The sequence below is a fragment of the Arachis ipaensis genome, chromosome B07 (assembly GCF_000816755.2).
Source record: "Arachis ipaensis cultivar K30076 chromosome B07, Araip1.1, whole genome shotgun sequence".
Taxonomy (NCBI): domain Eukaryota; kingdom Viridiplantae; phylum Streptophyta; class Magnoliopsida; order Fabales; family Fabaceae; genus Arachis; species Arachis ipaensis.
In genome coordinates, this window is record NC_029791.2 from 89987989 (window position 1) to 89992868 (window position 4880).

Consider the following 4880-nt stretch of genomic DNA (forward strand, 5'->3'; position numbering starts at 1 on the left):
CTGAAAAGCGAGTCTAAATATTATATATGGGATGACCCATATTTATGGAGATGTGGCGCTGACCAGATAATTAGACGATGTGTACCTCAATCAGAATTCCAGTCCATTTTAGAGTCCTGTCACTCATCTGAGAGTGGAGGACACTTTGGCCCTCAAAGAACAGCTAGAAAGATCTTAGACTGCAGATTCTGGTGGCCTACTCTTTTTAGAGATGCTGCTGAGTTTTGTAAATCTTGTCACCCATGCCAGAAATTTGGTAAGATATCCAGGAGGGATGAGATGCCTCAACAATGTATGCTTTTCTGTGAAATTTTTGATGTATGGGGCATTGACTTCATGGGTCCATTTCCAAATTCTAGTGGATATTTTTATATATTGTTAGCTGTGGATTATGTTTCCAAATGGGTGGAAGCAATTCCTACCCGCACTGATGATGCTAACACTGTTGTTTCCTTTGTGAGAAACCATATTATATGCCGCTTTGGATCACCACGAGCGATCGTGAGCGATCAAGGCACCCATTTTTGTAACAGGAGACTAACAGGATTGATGAAGAAGCATGGGATAATCCATGAAGTTGCAACAGCTTACCATCCCCAAACTAATGGGCAAGCCGAGGTGTCAAACAGAGAAATTAAGCGTATCTTGCAGAAGATAGTAAAGCCTCATAGAAAAGACTGGAGCACCAGACTACAAGATGCACTGTGGGCATACAGAACAACATACAAGACACCCATTGGGATGAGTCCCTTCCGCTTGGTTTATGGAAAAGCTTGCCATCTCCCAGTTGAAATAGAACACAGAGCCTTCTGGGCAGTTAAGGAGTGCAACATGGGAATTGAGAGTGCTGGAGCTGAAAGAAAGTTGCAACTGCAGGAACTGGAGAACCTTCGCCTGGAAGCTTATGAGAACTCCAGAATATACAAGGAAAAGATGAAAGCTGTGCATGATGAAAACATCAAGAAGAGAGAGTTCCAACCTGGAGATTTTGTTCTCCTTTACAAATCTCGACTAAGGCTCATGCCCGGTAAGTTGAGATCAAAATGGGAAGGTCCATACAAAATAGAGAAGGCTGAACCATACGGAGTTTATCACCTAAGCCATCCTTCAAGCTCTGAACTTATTAAGGTTAATGGACACCGCCTGAAGCTATACCATGGTGACAAGGTCCCCACATCGCAGCAGATTGAGCTATAGGAGCGTCCAACTTACGGACGTAAAAGCAAAGTGCTTGGTGGGAGACAACCCACCGCGGTATGATCGTTCTTTTCTTCACTTTTAGTTTTTCTTCTTTAATAACTCTTCTCTTTATTAGTACTTCCGTGCTCTTTCATATGCATGTTTTTATATTTCTTTTTTAAAAAAAAAAAAATTTCGCCGCGCGACGCGATCGCACTAGCGATGCGTCCGCGTGGCAGGAGGAGTAAAGAAAAATCAAAATGAATAGAAAGTTACGCAGGAGGAGCACTGGAATTGTGCCAATGGCACAAATTACCCCACGCGACCGCGTCGCTTGGACATCATGACCTCCCACGCGACCGCGTGACTCACGCGGCCGCGTGCCCTGCATTTTTGATGTAAAAGGGTGCACAATGCTATATTGTGCGAGAGTGGTGCTGGAAGCACAATCCTTGTCACGCGACCGCGTCGCCGACGCGGCCGCGTCGACTATTCTCTTACTCACACTCACGCGAGTGCGTGACCCACGCGATCGCGTCACCCAATTTTGGCAAATAAAATGAATCGAACAGAGAGTTGTGCTGGAGCGAGGCTGCACTCGCGCCCGCAGCGCAACACCAGTCACGCGACCGCGTGACCGACGCGATCGCGTCATCTTACCTGATGCGCACCCACGTGAACGCGTGCCTGCCGCGGCCGCGTCGCTTGCTCCGCACTGCTAAACCTCAATTGCCAAATTATCTTATCTTTCTTTCCTCCAAATCCTAATTTTTTCTTTTCCCTCCTTCTTTCTTCTTCCCCCCTCCCCCTTCTATCTCACCTTTCACTCTCTCTCTCTCTCCCCCATTAACAAGGTTTTACCTTCTTCTTCCTTCTTCTCTTTTCTATCATTCTTATTATATTATGTATATATTATTATTTTCTTTTTCTTTTCTTTTTCTTTTCAAACTTCTATTTTTCTTTATCTTTCTTTTCCCTTTTTACATGGTGTTAGAAATTTTTTGCGTCATTATCCCTCATTATATGCTTGTGACTTGTTACAATTGAATTGACAATTATTACCTTTAAGGGATTGCGTGCAAGTTCAATTTCATACTTTCTATATCTTGTTTAACATGGACGCCATGTGTTTGTGAAAATGCCCATACAGCATTATGCACTTCTCTATGTAACTATACTATTCAATGCTTACTTTTCACAACTTTCCCTTATTATTTTATTAATTGAATTCAATTGTCAATACAAACGTCATGGTTTGTTACAAAGTAATGCTTCGTCTACGCTACTCATGCCTTTGCCTGCATGCTAATAAACCTCTTGCATTCCTTTGTCCTACATGCACTTGCTATATTTCCATTGATGAGCTTTTCACATGTAATCCGGACCATGTGTTAATGCCATTTATCTTTATCGTGCATTGACTATCACTTACAATACCCTCTCCCTTGCTCTATCTCTTTGAATTTAATTCCCTTTCTCTTCCCTTCTTTCAGGATGGCCACCAAGAAAGGAAAAGAGAAAGCTACTTCCAAACCACCAGCAAGAAGCGGAACTAAAAGAGCATTAGTGGCAGAGCCTTCTTCAACCACAGTCAAGCCCTCGACAAAAAGAGTTAAGAGGATAATAAAGGTTGATGACAAGGAGAAAGCCTTTCCAGCAAAGGACTCTGCGCGATTTTCCAATTGCTACTGTGAGCAGATGTTCCCTATCCTAGCAGAAAGGAACTATAACAACGAATACCTTCTTATCCTCCCGTCCAATATTGCCACCTTTGTTGAGCCGCAAATTGAGTGAAGACAATGGGGTTTCCTACAGAAACAGCCAAGGCAGGTTAATCTTTCTTGGGTAGTTGAGTTCTACTCCAACTTCTACATACCGACCCTGCAATCTGTTTATGTCCGGCAGAAATAAGTACCTATCACAGAAGAGGCCATTCAGCAAGTTCTGAGTCTTCCCCCTATTCCTGTAGGAATGGACGCTTTTCAAGAAGCCACTCTTCAGCACCAGAGATACCAATTTAACTGGGACTCCATTCTCGGAGTCATTGCATTACCTGGCAGCCGTTGGATCTACGGATACCACTGTACCCGCCCTAAGGGAATCTTAGCTTCCGCACTTACCTTGGAGGCTCGCGTATGGGCACAGATCATGTTCCATTACGTCTTTCCAAGCACTCATGAGTCCTCCTTCACTGCAGACATGGCTGTTCTCCTATGGTGCATCCTTTCAGACCAACCTCTGAATCTTTCAAGACACATCCGGAATGCTATGGAGCATGTACAAATCGCGGGCAACCTACCTTTTCCCGCCTTGGTCTCAGATCTTATCTCAGCAGCCGGAGTTTCCTACAGAGCTGGGGACACCAAAGCCATGCTTCCACGGGATGATCAATATATCCTTCACGGGAAATACCTCAGACTTTCAGCAGCCACTACAAGCCAGCCTACTGAGCCAGTTGAAGATATTCCTTCTTCAACACCACAAGCATCTACAACTGAGAAATTGCTCCAGCAGATAATCGAACGGTTGGATCGGCATGAACTGAAAGCTAAGATGAGAGAGCGCCGTAACGAGCGCCGATTCAAACACCTCAAGGAGCTACTCAAGGGACGCTTCAGAGACTCAGACACCCCGGACTCCACTTCCTTTACTAGCACTGGGAGCCATGATGGTCCCGACTGTGGAGATACTGCTACCAGCCCACCCCTGTTTCTGACAGATGGCACCGAGGATGGTGCAAAGCCTTAAGTGTGGGGAGGTCGGTCAGTACCTGACTTTCGGAGGTAAATTCTCTTCTCTGGCACCAATAATTAGAATATTTTAGTTAGATTTTCTTTCTTTTATAAAATAAAATAAACTGCATAGGTTAGAATAGTTGCATGCATGTTCTACTTGATTGAAAAGACAATAAGTTTCTTTTAAAAATCTATCTTTGGAGCAAAATTTCACTAATTTTTCAAAATTTTTATGATAAATCTGCTTCAGTTGTATTTGGAACATGATGTTTGAGCTAAAGAACACACAACCTGTGAAAGATTTGAGCCTTTATGTATGGTTACATTATTTAACCATAATCATTTTATTCTTGTGTGTTTACTTCTCTATGATTGTAATCTATATTTTGTTTTATCTTATATGTCTAATATTTATTATATTTACATGCTTGCACATGATTGAGGCCATTATTTGTTTAAACTCACTTATCCAAATCAAGCCTACCCTTCTCAATTACCTTTGTTAATCACTTTGAGCCTTTAAAACCCCATTTGTTCTATATTTTACCACATTACTAATCTTAAGCTGAAAAATAATTGCATATCCCAAATTGAATCTTTGGTTAGCTTAAGATAGAATTGTGTATGCTAGTTAAGTATGGGAAATTGTGGGAACAAAAGTTGTTGAGGGAATGTGTCATGAAAATTTAAAGGGAATTTGGATACCTACTCATGTGAATATATGAGAATGAAAAATCTAGGTGCATTAATAAGCTTTATTTTAAAAAAAAATCAATAAATAAGGGGACAAAAATTACCCCAATGTTAAATTTAGAATTCAAATATCAATGCACATATGATAGAATCAAAATACAAAGTTGAAACATGAGTACGGGTTGAAAAAGGAAATCGTGGGTAGCTAAGCATGAATTTAAAAGTATATAGAATATATGTATATTAGGTGAGAGCTTAGGTTAATTAAAGATT

General features: G+C 41.6%; 1 long non-coding RNA gene across 1 annotated transcript in view; it reads right to left on the bottom strand.

The window, feature by feature from the left end:
- The window catches only part of LOC110264271, a 26372-nt gene continuing 24637 nt past the window's right edge, over nucleotides 3146–4880 (bottom strand). The window contains exon 3 of the long non-coding RNA XR_002350132.1: nucleotides 3146–3157. This is a non-coding gene — a long non-coding RNA (uncharacterized LOC110264271). The remainder of the gene's footprint in view (nucleotides 3158–4880) is intronic.